This window comes from Bombus terrestris, chromosome 17 (assembly GCF_910591885.1).
Source record: "Bombus terrestris chromosome 17, iyBomTerr1.2, whole genome shotgun sequence".
NCBI classification, from domain to species: Eukaryota; Metazoa; Arthropoda; class Insecta; order Hymenoptera; family Apidae; genus Bombus; species Bombus terrestris.
In genome coordinates this window covers 6,061,122-6,080,595 of record NC_063285.1, presented here as the reverse complement: position 1 = coordinate 6,080,595, position 19,474 = coordinate 6,061,122, and the positions used below count along the sequence as shown (strand labels likewise).

Below are 19,474 nucleotides of genomic sequence, written 5' to 3'. Positions count from 1 at the left end.
TCTAAATTCTATAGAATTATATATATATATATATATATAAATTTATATATATATATATATATATATATAATGTTTTTTTCCCAAGAAAAATATAAATTACATATGTGATTTGATATGACACAATAAACGACGAATTTCTGTTTGAAAGTGGTTTTGGTAAAAGTACCGTTACGCGACAGTACGACGTAGCCATACCATATTTTGTGTTGGGTTTACATTTTTAACATTACAATTTGTAATTTAATTTAAGCCATTTAAAATCGGTACTTTTATACGATATTGTCTTCTCTTTCTTTTTCTGTTCTGAAAACTTGGTCGCGAAACAGGACAGATCGGTAGCCTATTTTTAGTTCCTGCGGGGCTGAATGAGCGGCGAGCGAAGGAAGGGGGAGGGGGAGGAGCATGGCACGAAATGATTTTTGCGCAGTGATCGCGTACGGGTACCGCCTATAGGCTCGAAGCGTAGCCAATCACTGAGCAATATTAATCCGTCGTCGTCATTATCTAAGCGATCGCCGTAGAGTTCGATAACGTTCACTGACCATTATCTGGTACGCAGTAGAGTGCGCGTTGTACGAGAATTTACTGAAAGCTTTAATTTTTCTATCTAGAAAATTAACTTATTAAGTTTCTATAAAAAGAAATTGATTTAACGTGGACAGATATTTTATACATAAACGTTTATAAAATGAAAAGATATCCGTACGCGTATTAGCTTTGTGTAAATAATTCTAACCTAAAAATTTGTACAATAATAGATAGGGTAACGCAGTAACGGGACAGAAAATTATTCTACATATAAAGGTAAGTCACGAAAACAAATATATTTAATCTTCTTATTTTAGGTCGTTTTTTATTTTTATTACATTTTTGGTTTCTATATACGTAATATGTAGAAAACTGTAGAAATCTTGTCGTATTGAACTATATAACTTTTGTATTTTCTCCGATAACAATTTCGTCTTTATGTCCATAACTATATTCCGAGCTATGGAAAATAAGCAGTCGCTAGTTGTTTGTGCTAGTTGTTCGATTTTTGTCAAGCCGACTCGAAGTTAGACTGTTCGCTGATGCTAATACATTGCCAAACAGGAATGTTGGCACAGCCCGGATCTTCGTACAAAATTTTCTGTAAATCTGTAAAGGAAGTAATTCTCTATTTAATCCTTTTGTAAAATATAACTGAGGTGGTAAGTCGTGATAGGTGCGGAAGGAATACTCAGATGTTCAACAAAAAGTTTATCACTATTAACAATCAACCAGTCAACAATTTATACGATCCACACTTATGATTAACCATCGAGAGTTTACAATCGCGTATCTCGGCTTGTGTTTACTTCGCTATTATGCTGAATCTTTCGCACTTTGCGGCTTGAGGCAGAATGACTCTTTTGTTCGAAACCGAACGGATTCTCTCCTTCGATATCCCTACTAAACACGCGTTTATTAGATGTATCGCGGCGGTTGCCGCGTATGCATTCTTCCGAACATTCGGCGAAAGAACCGTAGGGATATCGATGGCACATTAGGCACGTCGGCCTTACACTTTCAAGGTATAGCGCTTTGTGTCGCGAAGCCGTTGGAAAGTTCCGTGCTCGAGTGCCGCCACATAACTTTCAACTCTAAAGTTTAAATATACCATGAATCATGAAGTTTAAAAATGGTTATAGCAAAGAAAAAATATAAAATACACGCTCCTGTACAATGAGTTTTGAAAAACATTGATCGATGAACCGTTGATCTCGTAAAGTGGAAAATCATCCAGCAGAGTTTTTTTTGTCAATTTTTCTTTTTTTTAATTTTCGTCTCGTTCACCATTATCGCAATCGGATAAATTTTGCTCATTAGATAAATATTGGAATTCACTAGCAGAGAAAAGACAATTTCCTGAAAATACACGTATTTTCATCTTTTTTTTTTTTTTTTTTGTGCTTAATTCTGTTTAATGCTCCGTAAGAGAACGGGTTTGTAAGACACTTTTCCACAAGATGCATCTGATTGCAGCGCGAAGAGTCAATGAAGCGACTGCTAGAATGGAAGCAGCGAATGCTGCAATCGCCGTTAACCCGGAAAGTAGAGGTGTCGAGCTATTACAAGCAGGAGGTGCTGCTCGAGCTCGCTGCTCACGAGGTTTCTGTCGGTAGAAGATCGTCACTCACGGCGAAGTGAGGACGGTCATCAGCCACATGTCTGCAGCAAGAGCACCGACGGCCGCCGGACTGTCGCCAACGTTTCGCGATACAACAGCTACTGCGACGACGAAGGTAAGGACACCTCGCCTGAACTTGTTACCTGAGTTATGGCTTCTCCCATACGGGCCGTTCTTGGGACCATTTTTCTCTCAGTACGCGTATAAACTTCTTGAGAATGTTCGATTATACTTTGTACGTTGACTTTGTATAATTCCATAAATTACTTTGGGGCCAAGTTTTGCGATTAACCAGAAAATTGTTCGGCCTGTTTTATTACCAAAATTAGGTCGTATACCTGTTGAAAGATCGTTTTAACGCTCAGTTTGCTAGTTGCATCGTAAAGAATATATCGAGTTAAGAATTTTTCAAAGATTTATACACAATTTTGCACAAATATGCCCACGAACGTGCCGCGTCTACCTACTGAAAGAATTCCAAGTGGATAATTGGACTGTACCAAGTACGATATCAAACTCTAACCAGTATAACCGCCCTAACATGTTCGACGCACTCACGTGTGTGTTTTACGAAATAAACCTTGAAACGAATAAAACGCTTCTATATCGTGTTGCACGAGTCGATAGTATCGCGTTAGAGATACGTTAGCGGAGAACGAGCGGAGACGCTAATTGCGCATGAAACTAACGATTTATACTTCTTCTACGAACCAGTTTTCGGATAAAATGCTTCGAATCAATTTGAGAGTCGAATTAATCTGTGTGTATCACGAATCCTGTTACACTTCCATTAAAATTACTTTAATCATCTTGAAACTAGCAAAAGTACGAACGCACGAACGAATCGAAATGAAACGAGAAAAAGAAGCGCATATGTTTTAGCGACATTTCGCGATCGAGACTTGAAAATTTCCTCGTCTCTTATCTTCTCTAGTTGTTCTTCTCTCTATCGCCAAGTTGCCTCTCGTCAAGAGGTAGATCAAATTTGTAGGTAGCAAGGAACTTTAAGAAAAGTGAAAGGAAACCGAAAAATAGACACAAAAAGATAGAAAAAGGGGCGTAGGAAAAGAGCGGAATCTGCAAACATTTTCTCCGTGGAGCTCCTTCTCTTTGTTACTGTTGGGTTTGGGCTGATTGGTGAATGGGAACGATTAACAGCTTTGGAATTTAACTAGCGAAACCGGCCGTTACGACTTAACGCTCGTACTATAGCCGTACTATCTTGCAAAATATGGGTCAGCATGGTATGTCGGGAATTATATCGTTAACGCTATCGTAGAGGCGTTCGACTGTTTTCGTCGTCTAATTTCCAGCTCGTAATACGTGTTTTTGCCGTCGAGCGATCGAGAACAAGATAGCAACAAATCCGTGAAGGATCTGCTGGCGGATTTAAAGAGGAAGTTTCGACAGATTCAAAGACAAGAATACCGTAGGCACCAGGAAATGAAACACCGTGGAGTGTTCAGCGGCTCGGAGGCTTTGCTGTGCGATAAGGACAGCGATCTGGATCAGCGCGAGAAAAACGAAGACGCGCAGAACGAGAGGACTCTAAGAGGAGATCGATCAAGTTGTACCTGAGCCTATCAACGACCATAGAATGTACACCGACACGACGAAGAAGAAGGAGGATGTCTCCTTTAGATGCACCGAGGAATTCACCGGCGATTCTATTGGACAACCAATCGCGAGACAATTCGCACGGTCTTCAGAGAGGATCTCAAAATAATCTGCTTACGGCTTCTCATAGCAGAGACTCTAGTTACTCTGTGGCCTCTGGAACCACTTCGATCTCGACTTCTATGGCTTGTCAGAGAGTTGCCAGCGCCCGGTCCTCCATGCACTCTCGTATGGGTTTGATGTCCTTAGGAAATCAGGGAATTAGGGAATTGTTTGGTCGGCAACATACTGCAAAACGCGAGTCTGATCTACGGTTTCAAAGTCATTCGAGGTAGGTCAGTCAGGATTCCAGTCACTATCAAACTTCGACGTCTACGATTAAGGCAAATATCGCGCCTCGATCGTATCTGCTAGGTGAGCCACATCTGCAGAACGAGCAGTCAGGCGGTCCTTACTACTACTCCGATCTCCTTGTCCTGTTTTTGCAATCAGGTTTTCAGGACAGAAGTGTGACAGGAAGTGTAAACCTAAAAAAAAATGTAATATTGCATGGCTATATCGTACCGTCGTGTATCGGTACTTTTGCCTGGACCACCTCACAACCGAATTCATCGTTTATAATGGTATATAATCACATATGTAATACACAAAAATTGGTACAAAAAAACACTATTAAAGAAATACTCCGATCTCCAAGGTAGCGTAAACGCCGTAGACACCTTCGAGTCGATGAAGTCGATCGGTCATTCTTCCAGATTACCTTAACTAAACAATCAAAGAGACGACGCTTCCGTGTTAAACAAAAGGAACGATATAGGACGTATCTTGAATCCAATTTCCAGGCAAATGCCCAGACACGTTCAAATGAATGACTGGCCAATTGTTGAGCGATTACAAAGTCGATCTCGTGGACAAGAAGAACTTTTGCGAAGCCGATACTCTGAGGAGTGTAAAATCTACCGATCCTTTGCCTGATATCTCGTCGGCAGAGATTAGCACGAGGAATCTGTATCCGCATGGCCTCTCGCGATAAGTTGAACAATCAGTCGAACAGCCGAAACACGTTCGAGTTGGTGCCTGAAACGCAGACGTCCCATCGAAGGTCTAGGCCTTTGGAGAGCTTTTGGGACGACGTCGGACTTCAAAATCTGGCAGAACAGAGGAACAGAAACAACCGAGTAACAACGGTTCCGCCTACTCAGGTTGAGGAAGAAGCGCCGCAGGACGTGTGTGACATCGATAGCGGTTCTACGTCGAACAGTTTCAACGTCGATGACCCCTGGGAGCAGGACTCCTTATGGAGAGAAAGTCTCTCTATGTTTGCTTCGCGTAATCCTTCGCACTTCGCAGCTGGGGGCAGACTGAATCTCTTTTATTCAAAAGCCACGCCGATTCTTTTCTTTGTTGGCCATCGATATCGTGCGCGTTTGTTAGAAGTCCGCGACGGTTGCCGCGTTGCGTTCTCCCGAAGATTCGGCGAAAGAGCCGTAGGGATATCGATGGCACATTAGGCTTGTCGGCATAGCGCTTTAAAGATAAAACGCTTTGTGCCGTTGGAAATTTTCGAGGTCGAGTGCCGCCACAATATAAACAGACATTAACAACAAAGATCGATATATCAAACGCATAGACAGAAATAATCAACGTGCTCCAAAAAACTAACAGAAGCAAAGTATCGTTATCCGAATGGAACAACAGCATCAGATGTGTCGTCTAGTTACCCAAACCCATCGTCTAGTTATTCAAAGCACAATTGAATCCATGCACGACGCACAATTATCAAGCGGACAGCCAACCGTAGCAGCGACGGCGAAACGGCGACGGCGATGATAGTGGCAACGGCAGAAGCAGACCGGTAAACAATCGAAATATCAGGACTTTTATTCGCTGTGGAAAGCTGCCGCCCTTCCCAGCCATTGAAACCTAGTTGGAATACCCAGTGTGGTGTTAACAAAAGAGAGGCAGCTGCCGGAGAAGGCTTAGCACACAGACTGTCCGCCTGCGATTAGGTATTGGGAATTGGAGCGGTCCTTGAATCGACGCCGAGGACGGAATGCACGCGAGCACATACACGGGCAGATCGGACCAGAGGTTGCACACGGCACGACACTCGCCACTCAGTCAGTCGGCCGATACCGTTCCGGACGACACCACGCGTCATTCTCTCGCCTCGCTACTCTAATCCACTCTCCGTGTGGATCGAGATCTACCGCGAGCTTCACCGCAATCTACGAAGTTCAGTTTCGCGTAATTCTTTCTTTATTCTTTCCCATCTTCTTCTTCCGAAGGATTTTTCGTTTTGGAACAGTTTATAGGTAGTTTTGTGAGTTCCGAGAACCTTGCCTTTTGGCAATCTGTGAATGTTGGTAGGTTTTCCAACAGATATATACGAACAGTTTTGGAATTTTCTTGATTCTTTTTTGAAAACAGTAAGAGATTGTCTTTCTCTTTAAAGGTTTATTTTGCTGCGTATTAGACTATCGAAAGGCTGCATCGAATAGACATAAATAATTTCTATGGTAAATTTGTTATCTAAACATCGATCTAAACCTAGACCTTCGTAAAAATTTCATCTTTCCGCTTTGATGCGATCAGAGCTACACTTTGTCGATTAAAAGCGACGTAATTATTGAAATTATTGAAATACGCGTATGATGGAAATGCTGGGTCCGAGGAATGTTACGTCTCGTTTAGAAATTCGATTGAAAACCGATTGAAAAGCGCTGAAAATCCAACTGAATCGGGATTATTTACAGGGTATCGATGAAACGCCTTCGAACAACGTCGGCAACGTTTATTTACGAACTACTAACGATGCATTTGAACGACGAACGTTAAACCGCCTGAATTCGGTTTTTTAAAAACAGTACTAGCGACATCGCAAATTTTATTCCGATCACCATCGATTTTAATCGCTATTTGGTTAAAGTTTAGATGAAATATAAGAAAATGGAAATTAATCTCAACGATCGGAGAGTGAAATTCTCTTTTCTCATACATTGTCCATCTTTTAGGAATATTTTATTCGTTGCAGAGTTTTAATATATTCCGAACTTGGGTTTCTCAAGATACCAGCGCGGTTAATTTGCCAAATTTCTTGTCTTTCTTTTCTTCGAGTTACCTGGCATCGTCCGTTGTGATTATTAGCCAGCGACCTACAGTTTTGCTGGATTGCAGTTTTAAATCTTAGACTCGCTAGCACAGGTGAACGTTAGTGTTTAAACAAGTGTCTGCTTGTTTCTTTTAAGTTCGACATTCTTCTATCATCTAAAATGCTGTAATTATTAAGTTCAAAGTTCTTGTATGAAAACTTTAACGTTGAACTGAAAGAAGTGCACGATGTTCGTTGCTAACTTTATTTAACAGAACTTTAAATTTTAAACGTACGTTCGAGGAATTCCTAAGAATAAAGAAATTAAAAAGATAAAAAAGTTTGAGTTTAAACATTTCCTAATACGAAAAATTAACTAAAAAGAGAAACATCCTTTCGACAAAAGATACAAGATCGTTATATTTGAAAAGAAGAAACTAAACAACGTGAGGTTTCGAAGAGTTCAATAACAACGGGATACAATGAGAAAATTGGACGAAAATTAGACGTGTCAACGAGGAAGGACGAATTTCGTGCAATAAACCCGTCGCCAAAGAATCATTCGTGGCTAGGAGATAGCAGCGTAATAAAACGAGGAAGCAAGTTAAAAAGTTCTTCCGCGAAATTATATTGAATCTCTGGGAGAGAGGTGAGCGAACTCCGGCACGCGTAACAACGTAACAAGCGTTGTAGGCGCACGCACGACTTTGATCGATAAGTCGATTAAGAGTTGCAACGCATTATATACGGAGATGCTTAATTTCGATTCGGCCCGCGCGTGCGCTTGCCCTTGTACAGTATGAACGAGTAGAGCGCTATTAGAAAATGTTCTTGTCATAAAGTAAATTATGCTGGCATCGATTCTCTGTTTTCCCCTTGTTGCTCCTTCGATAGTTAGATATTTTTCGTTAACCGAGCAAATCTGATATTCGTTTAGTAATCTTGATAAATTTTTCGATTTTAGCGTATATTGGGATTTGAAACAACAGACTTCAAAGTTTCAATCTATTACGATGTAAAATTAACGGGACGGTTTGGGAACTAAGATTAGAAATCTGTTTCAAACTGCAATGTTCGCGCATTCGCTTTTAAAATATTCGAATAAAAGAAAATGTCCATTTTCATTAGACGGCGCAAAAAAGTCGGATACCTTCTTCATATTTCAAAGCAAATATCGATAAACATGCAGTTAATAAATTTTGTTTCTGGTCTTACTTTCGTTGAGGTTTATTTTAGCAAATTTATTGAAAATTTTCATATCTACGATACGGGGAATTTGTGAAAATAGCGGATAGCGACAAATTATTTGCGTTGTCAAGCGATATAAACAGTGATACTGATATAACTCCTCGTAAAGACGATGTTGAATTTAGTAAAAATCGATTATTTCGTCAGGTTCGTCAAGAATCGTCAAGTCGTAGAATTTGTAATTTCTTTCATATGTATATAAAAAGAATTGGGGAACAATATACACCGATAATATTCTTTGTTCAGCCATGTGGTATCCTCAGGTATTGGCCACGGCAAATTTTAATAGAGAAATAATGCTTTGGAGATTAGAAATGGGTCAACCGTATCGAAAATATAAAGTTAACGAACCAATGTCAAGATAAGATCTAGAATAATATGAGAAATGTTAAAATAATATAAAAATTACATTTCTAGAAATAACGTGCTGTAATAAGCGATTTTAACTAATCAGTGTTATATGGATTTAGGATAAGATACCACAAAGATGAAATAACGTATAAAATAAAAAAACCTGAACAAGTTACGAAAGAATTCATTTCGAAACATGGTATTGCAGTTGTACTTTTCTAAAACAGATTTGAATCATAATGATAAATGTTTATGAGCTATGATATTTTTAAATGCTCGGACGGTTAGGCCTGATGTTGGAACATTGTTAGTTTCTCTTGATTCAGGATATGTACAAGTGTGAACTCATCACCCGGATTTCTACAAGCTTTCTCAGTTATTCGTTCTATACGTGATTGTGCATTAGCATTAGTAACTGATCCTAAAAATCATTTTATTGTAACAGGTAAAAAAGGAAAGCATTTAATTTCTACCACATTATTTATTTATTATAAGATTACTTTTTGTATGTAACGAGATACTTCATTGCGACAAAATATTTAATATAAAAGAAAAGATAAAGCCAGAAAATATGATTAGAGAGTAAGACCACTTAAAAAAATTTAGGACACAATTCTGGATACATTAAAGTTTGGTATCTCGCGAATTATTACACAATAGTGATAACAAGTCAAATCTAATAAAATTTACTTTTCATTAAAAAATCAGAACAATTATTAGAACAACCAGAACAATTATTTATTAATTCTTAAGAAGATACATATAAATAAGAAAATATGGTAAAATTTGATTAGTATAATAAAAATAATATATGTCTATGATCATTCTAAAATATAAAAAGTGAAATAGCCTTACGTTCATTGATATATTAAGAACACATACATATTTTAATGATAGTTGTGTAACATCATTTCTATATTACACGCAAGGTATGATAAGTATTCTTGTTCTAAGGCACAATATGATTTCATATGAACAACATTCAGTTTAACAAATTATACCTTTTGTTCGGTTTTCATCATGGAATAACATGGTGGTGTCTTCTAAATTGCACTGGACGTGCGTTCTAATCTATTCCTATCTACATTTTGAAACATTTTAGTCAAATCCAGTGTGCACTTTCTACTATCAAAGAATTTATGAACTGCTTTCTCTGGAATATATCGTTGCGTTGTAAATTGATTTTTACGTATGTGCGCTAAAATTGATAAAAATTCGAGTACTCTATGCACTCTAATGTTTATTAACTTATTAAGTAAAACAATACTTATATTGTGCCCAAAGTGGAATTGTATGTTTTGGCCTCGATTCATCATCCGATTCATCGTCGTCAGATTCACTATCTAAAATGTAAGTGGTTCGACCATACTGTTTGGAGCCATATTTTGCCTAAAATATTGAATGAATAATAGCTTGTGCTTTTATAACAGAAGAATACTTTGATATTGTTTGTAATGTTATCTGTGATGTAAGCATCTGTTCATTACTTCAGCTGCAGTTTGTCGTTTAGCTCTTTCTTTTCGTCTTTCAGTTTCTTATTCTCGACGTCTTTGTTCGGTTAATATTCGTTCCGCCTTTTCTTGTTCTTGTAAACATTGTAAACGCTGTTGCTCTTCTTCTTTTCTTCTTTCTTGCTTTTCCTCCGAATTAATCCAACTGTAGTTTAATTTTCTATACTATATAAAAATCAATATCTTTTTCGGTATCCTTATTTTTGTACACATTCATCTTTTAAATTATCAATTTTATACCCGAGCTCGTTGTAATTGAGCTAGACGTTTCTTCTTCCGTTTTTGGCGCTGTCTCTCTTGCATTTGTTTTGCTAAATGTGATTTTTGTACTAATTTATGTGCAATCGCTTCCTCTGCAATGTTTGCATTTTTCAAAGCTTTTGTTTGTGCAATAGCTCGAGTATTTTGTTCTCGTGTTTTTGTTCTAGTTATTCTAGTTGAGCAAGTTTCGAAGTGTTCGTGCCTGCCTGTTCAAATGCTTCAATTTTTTCCTTTACTGATACCTTGGCCTATGGATCGAATAGAGCATTCGATTTATACGTATTCTTTTTTATCTAAAATTCAGTAATCCTTTTCCTCCGAAGATGGTTGTATTTCATCTTCGCCCAATATCATAGATCTGTTCTGCCGCTTTTTAATTTCTTGTTTCTTAATATTTGCTTGAAACTGTTTCATTTCAGAGGATGACTCATCTTCTTCTTTTAGCTGCTGCATCTTCGTGTTTGCACCCCGTGAAAAAATTCTCCTTCTATTACTATTTCTTGTTGTCATTGAAGACATTTTTGGCTGTATTGCATCTTCTCTTATAGAAAGATGATCCTGTGAATGTGTCTGTGAAGTATCCGCGATCTTCCTTGAAATCAAACAAAGAAATAACACATAATAATAAAGCAGAAATAACACAAGGCCCTACAAAATATAGTATGTTTTATACTAGTTACTATGTTTTGTAGGGCCTTGCGTTATTTCTTCTTCTAAACTACTTCTAGCACTTTTACTTTTTTTAGATCGGCTTTCACGTTTCCTCTAAAAATTTAGAATATATTTAACAACGTTACAATAGAATTTATATACACAATGTACATACATTAAGCAATTAGATTTCAACATATTAATTAACCGATATCAAGCATTATTGGATACTATATATAAAGGCTAGTATTGATTAGTAACATAAGATTTGGGGTAAGATTAAAAGTATTAAATTTCATCATAATATGATACAAACATTTATATTACTGTCAAGAGTTAACAGCCCTCGTAATTTTGCAGCGACTGACATTGACCGCTGCTTTTTAATGTTAGCTGTAGCTTTCCTTGAAGCCTCTCTTTTTGCTCGGCCAATTGTTGTTTCTACCACATCTCCAGTTTTTATATTTTTATTTTCTGCTTTATCATGTATTGCAGTAGAATCTGATACTGTATTATCAATATTGATAATATCATTTTCTGGGATAATTTCTATACGACGATAACCTTTTTTCTTCAAAACTTTCGGCGTAGTTGAAGTTGAAGGACCAGGTTGTGGTGTTTGAGCAATTGAACCATGTAAAGAATCCAAAGTATCTTCAAAATGATCGTTAACAGATTTTTTAATACCCAAGCAATATATATTCAATATACCTTTAGTAATCAGTGCTTTAATCCGACTCTTTGATCTAGTATCCATATTTAAAATCTACAAGTAAATTCTTTATAAGTATTTAATATATACATTAAACTATATTTTTTAATAATACATACCATAATTTAATACTATGCTTGAAATTGTGACATATATAACAATTAATACAAACACATTGTGTTTACTTCTATTAACTTAGAAGCATATGTAAATTATTTTTCAAAAGAAAAATATACATATGAAACAATAATAAAATAATGAAGTAACGTTGAGAATAGAATCTAGTTTAATTACACACATATACGCTTTTAACAACTCCATTCTTATCAGTTTTATTAAATTTATGGTGAAGCTTACAATTACACTAATATCAATGAATATTAACGTATATGTTTATTATTACACTGAATAAAAATGAAAATACTGTAATGGAAAATACAATATACTTTAATGGAAATAAAATAAGTAAATAGCAAAACATTTATTAATATTATATTATATATATTAGTATTATATTGTTATAATATTTATTAATATTTACTTACCTTTTACGTTTGCATAAAAATTACAAAATTGTAGATATAAACTTTAATAACTGAGATAAAACAAGTCACAGAAATTAGTATCTTTCAATGGCAAAATGCGTTAAAGGAAGTGTCACAAGCGAGACTGTGCCAGTTTTTCTCCTTGAAAGTACATGCAGCGACACATAAGTTAGAGGATAATTCAAATCTTGTTGCTGTTTGTTGCTTCGGCCCATCAATATCGTTAGGATACATAGAATGTAATAATAGATAAACTCCGGGCAAAACAATGACAAAACAATATAATAATAATAAGTAATAACTAAATAAGTAATAATAACATCGTATTGTTGTGTATACATGTGATTAATGTTACACATTTCGTATGTATGTACGTAATATGTCATATTATATAGATTATGGATCTTTACCATAACTTAACACAATTATTTGTTTACTATATTTACAATTTGATTACTAAAAACTACATAATATGTTTTAAAATCATTAATAAAGTTGTATAAATATAATATGTTTAATGAATTTTTTGTAGAAAGTTTTATTTATTATTAATGAAGCTTTCTTTTTTTTCGTGGAGGAAACCTCCATAGGCGCCCAGCGCCCTCCGGGAAGAGGGCACTGGGTATTGCCGGATTCGTAACGGCTAAAACCTCCACGGCGATCGGCCTGACGATTGGTAGGAGAGCTCCGGGATCATCTTTTCGTATTGCTGCTAGGGCACTCCTTCGTCTTCCCTCTGATGGTGTAATCGGGAGTCATCCTTGGTTGATTGAGCCCTTAGGAGGAACCACTCCTCCTAACGCCAAGCTGCCTGGGCTGTCGTGCAAGTCCGGAGGAGAGGCCCGACCCTCTTCGGCGTGACGGCACTCTCGATGGGTGTTGTCCTCTCACCCTTTCTCTCTCGGCGCGTTTTTCTGGGTGCATGACTTACTCGTAGTAGGAGCGGACGGCGATGTATTCCTATTGATCCCTCAGCATGGCTTCTATGATCGCCTCTCGGGGGTCAAGCTCTCGCCGATGACGAGTCGTAGGACACGGTGCGGTTCCTCCCACGCCGGGCAGAACTCCAACGAGTGCTGTGCCGTGTCTTCCTCTTCCTCGCAGTGGTGGCACGTACTAGTCACCGAATCTTTAGCAGGAACTCCCCGAACGCTTCGTGCCCCGCGAGTACCTGCGTCATCCTGTACGTCAACGGGTGCCCGTCACGATCTCTCCAGGCCTCCCAGTTTGGTAGGACCGCTTCAACGGCCCGATAAGGCCGCACCGTATCCTCGACGGCGAGCTGACTGCGCCACCGTTCCAAGTCTCGAGCCTTGCCTCCTACCGGACGTCGCGGGCCGACTGGACGGCAGAGGACGTATCCCCGCCCGAGCACAGGTCCTGCAGTTGATGGTACACCCGTCGAAGCGCTAGGGCCTGGAGCTCGAACGGAGGAGAAATCGCCAGGACAGTCGCCGACGCATATGATATCGCCCGGTATCCCCTTACGATCCTAATGGTGGTCGTCCTATGAAGGCTCCTCAGCAGGAGTAGACTGCGTCGACTTTTCATCAGATCCTTTGTCCACAGCGGAGCCCCGTACAGGACCTGAGAACGGATGACTCCCTCATACAATCGGCGCACTCCGACTTCTGCCTCACCGACATTCCGCAGCAGCCCACATAGAGCGTTGGCTGTCGTCGCCACTTTGGGAACCAGGAGCTTGAAGTGCGACCCGAATGTCCATTGACTGTAGATGGTGAGGCCCAAGTATTTCATCCGAGGTCCTGCCTTAACCTCCTCTCCGCTTATGTCCAAACACTGGTCGGGCGGAGGAGCTCCTCTACGTCGGTAGTCATAAAGCCATATGGCCTCTGACTTGGCTGGGGACACCTTCAGGCCCAGTCTCCGTATAGCCCGTATCACGTAAGCGGCGGCAGGCTCTCCGTGACGGAGCGTCTCGTGCCACCAGCGTCCTCCGACCAAGACCAATGTGTCGTCCGCATAACACACCATGCCTGAGTCTGGGGATATGGGGCAATGAAGCACCGCGTCGTATCCGATGATCCACAGAATCGGACCCAAAACCGAACCCTGCGGAACCCTCTTCTCCATCGTTGCCGGTGTAGCCGACCCATCTGTAAGCCCGTATGACACGAACATACTCCTTCGCTAGGAATGAACGTATGAGTTTCTAGGATATTTTGAGCATTAGCAGACGAATAAGGCAGAATTGGGAAAAGAGTTCCGTCATGGATTGGTACTCTGCTTCTAATCATTTATATTTATTACATGAGTTTTCGGTAAATAGAAAGAAACCAGCGGGGGCAGTTTTAAATACTCGACGAAAAATGTTAACGAGGGAAAATTCCTGAGGAGGTTTGATGAAAATACAAATTTTATGGTTAATGACGACGCGACAATCAATTTCAGAAACGATTGGAACGTATATATGTCGACGAATTGAAGAAGATTTTACCGCCGTGTGGGAGGAGAAGCGTTAACCATTGGTGGAGCGACGAGTTGTCCGGGTTGAGGATGGCAATTCTAAGACTAAGAAAATAAGCTTAGCGGGCAGTGGCAGCTGGGAGCGACAATGTTGGCCTCAAGGTAAACGAATTCAAGGGTCTTTAATATCCTGTCCCAGAGTATGGTGTTGAATGAATTGACTATGTCTAAAGAGCTGTTCACCATTGCTAGCTCACCTCGGGAAACCATGACTCGTGACATATCTCGCATCCTGTTCACCGCATCCATCGTCGATACCTCCATCGTCAAACACCTTCTCCACGCCACGCATGTGCTGGTTGAGCACATGTTAAGTAAGAGGAGCGCGATTCCCGCATCCCAGTCTGACAGCACCCGGCCACGAAAAATCTGTCCTTGTGTTCTCCCATTGCGAGGAGTGAGCATTAAAGTCCCCCAGGACGAGGACCTGATGTGGAAGGTGTCGTCTCACGCAATCGCCAACCTCGTCCAGGAACTCCTCAAACGCGACCAGGCCACTGTTTGGAGAGACATGTACGTCCACCACCACCATTCCACTCGATCGCGGCATAACCCTTGCCCTGTTCGAGTAGGATCCCCGCGACGGGTGTGCCCGGTGCTGACGTCCACGTCATAGCGATTAAGCCGTCCAGGTCTCCGACCCAGTTAGGGATGTCTAGTATACGATAGGGTTCGACTACCACCGCCAGGGCAATCCTGTTCTCCCTTATCGTCTGGAAGCGCAGGTCTTGTGCCTGTTTCGATCGTCCCAAGTTGGTCTGGAGGAGCCGTATGAATCTACTTTATTAAGTCCATATCCATGGCCTCCCCCGGCCATCTGCCCCATTCGTGATCCTTTCTTCTTCTTGCGGTAGATCTCTCGCGTTATCGCCCCATGCTCTGGCTCAGTCCTTTTAGTTTTCGGCGGAACGCATGCCGCCCCTCCCATTCTGTGGGTGGTGGCCGCACCAAGCGACTCACAGAGCGGGCACCTGGACACGGAGGCAGAGCAGCTCTTGGCCTGATGACCGATGCCTCCGCACCTGTAGCATAGCTGCCCCCGATCTACCGTAGATCCGCAGGTCACTCTCACGTGTCCTAGCTCTAAGCATCTACAACATCTTAAGGGCTTCTTCGGGATGGCTTCGTCCCTCGCCATTGACCAGCCCACAAGACTTAGATTCCGCGCTGTTGCTGTCGCGCATCTTATCCATGCTGACCCAAGGCCATCTCTGGAAATCTTGATGTCTCCTACTCGAACTTCCAGTGCTTTGCATCCTCTGGCCCTCATCAGGGTGTCTCGAAGTTCTTCCTTGCCGACCGAGATGTCGATCTTAGTTACCCTCAGATTGGCCGTTCTTGTTGGGACCACAACTTTCATTGTGGTCGGATCCAGGGCTTTTGTCAACCGCACTGCAAGCGCGAGTGCCATCTCCCTCTCTCTGTCCCCGGGAACTTCTAGAATGAGCCTCCCAATCATCGCCTTCTTGATTTTAACTTGTTCAATACAGAATTCGGGCAGCGGAACTTTCTGTCTAGCTGTCGCCAGCATTTCGGCATATGATATTTTCGTCCCCTCACTCAGCGTTAGGGTCACCGCAGATAACCGCGGAGGGGCAGGGAGCATCACCTTCCTGGTCCCCTGCACTGACCCTCCTGTTGAGGTTAATTGTGAGGTCCTAGGTACCTTGGCAGCAGCTGGTCTCTTCGCAACCTTCCTCTTTCTCTTATGCTCGATCACCTTCCATTCACCACCCTTTTGCCCCTTCGAGGGCGATGATATTTGGGTGGCATTGCCTTGTCAACTCCACTGTGCCCGCGGCAATGGTGCTTGCTACCTCCTTTAAGGTTTTAATGTATGTGTTCTTCATTATCTCCTCTACTTGCCGAATTAGTTCAGCTCCTATGTCCGCTGTGGGGGATGTTCTCATCTCCGAAGTCAGTTCCATAGGTATGTCTGGAACTGTGGGTGTCAGCTTCTTTTTTCTTTCCCTGGACGTCTCTGCTGAGGATGGGGCCACATAGGCCATCAGCTCTTCGACGTCCGAACTCAAACTTCCCTGCAAATTTCCAGCCGTGGTGTTTCTTGCATCTGATTCGACGCTTCGAGCCATTACCAGATCCATATCTGAACCCTCTGGTTTATCCACCCTACTTGCGAGCTTCATGGATTTTCTGGTTACCTTTGATGCAAGCTCCATTCCTTCCTCCATATCCTGCTTTCTACTGGTGGTACTCTCCTCGTCGGACGCGGAGGCCCGTCCGGTGACCGTCAATTATTATTAATGAAGCTGATTAAATTCCATATCTAAATCATTTTGTCAATTTTGTTATTTGTTATCGCATCAAAGCATGTCTTTTTGTAGATCATATTATAACAATGTTTCCATATATGAATAAAAGCTACACTAAAACTTTCTTGTAGGAACGCGTACATTTCTCTTAATATTCCTAAAAGTAAACTTTTGGAAAAAATAGCAATTTCTTTAATATGTAAAATTTAAAATTTTATTATTATTATGAATTAATATTTGTATAATGTACATTGTTATTATTTATAATATAAGTCTACAAGCCACTATAAAAGTCTATTCAGTTAATGTTTCTAAAGCTTTGTGGAACTTGTAATAGATGGTAATGTAATAGGTTAAAAAGAATTGGTGCAATTTGTACATTATATAACTTTAAATATTGAAGGAAATAGAGGTGACAAAATGGAAAATACAAATTTAGAAAAATAAACTAAAAATATAGCTCAGTTTATGAACTATTATTAATAAAAACATTTACATTTTAAGAGATTATTATATTACAGTCATATAAAATATATGATTTTTTAAATTCTACAAATTCTTCTTACAAACTAATGTATGTTATAAACTACATATAATGTTCATATTTTCATGCATTCAATAACAATAAGTAATATATCACAAAAAAAAGTTAAATACTAAATACATGTTTACGGAACACGATTTTAAAGAATAAAATATTTATAATTTATAACATACTTATGTACATACATGTAAATAATATATGTATATAAATAAATAATAAATATAACATTTAAGTGTACATTAAATTTATAATGGACAGTTTTATAACGTCTGCGTTCTTGTAATAAATAAATTTTCTTATTTTTTATCTAGTGATTAATATCTAGTGATTAATAGGCCTTTTATATTGCTTTTGAATTTAAAAAATCTTATGATTTATATATTTTAAAAACTTTTATATTCATGGTAAAAATATCGTGTATTTATTTTATTGTATACCTACTATTATTTGTTGTTCGATTTAATTCAAATTTGATAGTAGAATTTCTTGAGAAACCTGTACTACTTCGAGCATAAAGTTGTAATACTTCTTTCTCAAAAGTAGGATCCAATAGGATAGCAATACCTTTTGTTCCTGCTTTCAAAAAATTTTTGGAATGTGCTTTTAGACACTTCCCATGAAGCTCGATTTTCTTTCAGCATGTCAACAAGTGATTGTACCATTGGAAATAATGTAGAAAGATTACTAAGAAACAAAATAACGAAACAAATCATATAGAAGACTAAAATTAACTTAATAAAGAGAAAGGTTTATGATCTATAATCTATATTCTACTATCTTCACAAAACATCACTGTCTTTTTCAATTAAGAAAATCTTATCGTTTACAAAAATACTATTCATCCTTTTAATTGTGCTCATTGTGGAAAATGGATCTTAAATCCGATTTCTTGACTTTGAATGTACATTAAAAATAAAAGTATATACATATATTGTACAAAGACAGTTTCTTTTAAAATATACTCACGTAAAAAGTAGAAGGACTATATTTGTAATGAATTTAACTTGTAGGTCTGGTATAGATGCTCGTTCTCTATTCATCATTTCGATGGGGGAATTACCCATACTTTTTTCTAAATCTCCTTGTGAAAAAAATTCATCATCCATTATGTCTATTATGTCTCAACGTATTCAATTCTTTAATAGTTTTATACTAAATTATGTTATTTTGCCATAACTTTATAATTTGATTCCTTTACTGTTTCAAATTGACTGCCTCCTGTGAAACTCTTTTGACTTAATTTATGATTTAATTTTCATAATTTATAGCTTATTATATATTTTTACATATTTATTACATAATTTGTTAAATATTTTATAACTTATATACATATTAATTCAAAGCTTGTATATTTTTAGAAAAATAATAGTGTCAATGTATTCAATTGTGTCAACCAGTACACTATCGTGTTCAAAAAATCAATCTTTTCGTACAACATGACTAACATGTTTTTCTAATCCTCAACATGTTAAATCAATATATAACCACAGGGTGGTTGTTAACTGGTAGTACCCCCTGGAAAGGGGGTGATTTGTTTTCGAGAAAATCGACTTTGAATTTTCGCTCGGTACGCGTGCACTTTATCGCGTCACGCTTTAACGGATCTCGCTGTAGATCGTTGTCTCGATGGATATTATCGCAGTTTAAGTTTGTTTTTGCCGTAACGGAAAATTATCAATACATAATGAAGTAATATGAAGTAATCATAAAGTTTATTATTACAAAAATTACTGAAAATGTTGCCCATTCTGTTGAACACATACTTCTGCTTTTCTAATTAAATTTCTATGAACACTTTCTAACGTATTCGATCGTTTTAAAGTATGAAAGGCTACAATAATCTTTTTCTTTCAATTGCTCGCAACTTGCGATTTCTTCAGAATAGACAATTGATTTAATATGACTCCATAAATAAAAGTCAAGCGGAGTTAAGTCAGGAGAGCGTGATGGCCAAGCAATTGTACCAGCATGACCAATCCAGCCTTGGTAATGTTGGTTTAAGAAATCTCTCACATGACGACTAAAATGTGGCGG

The 19,474-nt window shown here is 38.9% G+C and overlaps 1 long non-coding RNA gene across 2 annotated transcripts; it reads left to right on the top strand.

Annotated features, from left to right (window-relative positions):
- Nucleotides 1–414: 414 nt before the first annotated feature.
- Nucleotides 415–17,026, top strand: LOC125384633. Of its 2 annotated transcripts, XR_007227225.1 has the most exons (5): nucleotides 416–804; nucleotides 2,005–2,264; nucleotides 13,706–14,255; nucleotides 14,549–14,725; nucleotides 14,816–17,026. It is a non-coding gene; the product is annotated as an uncharacterized LOC125384633 (long non-coding RNA). The 2 variants fall into 2 exon arrangements; XR_007227224.1 differs by having other exon boundaries at nucleotides 415–804; nucleotides 13,706–14,725.
- The last annotated feature ends 2,448 nt before the right edge of the window (nucleotides 17,027–19,474 follow it).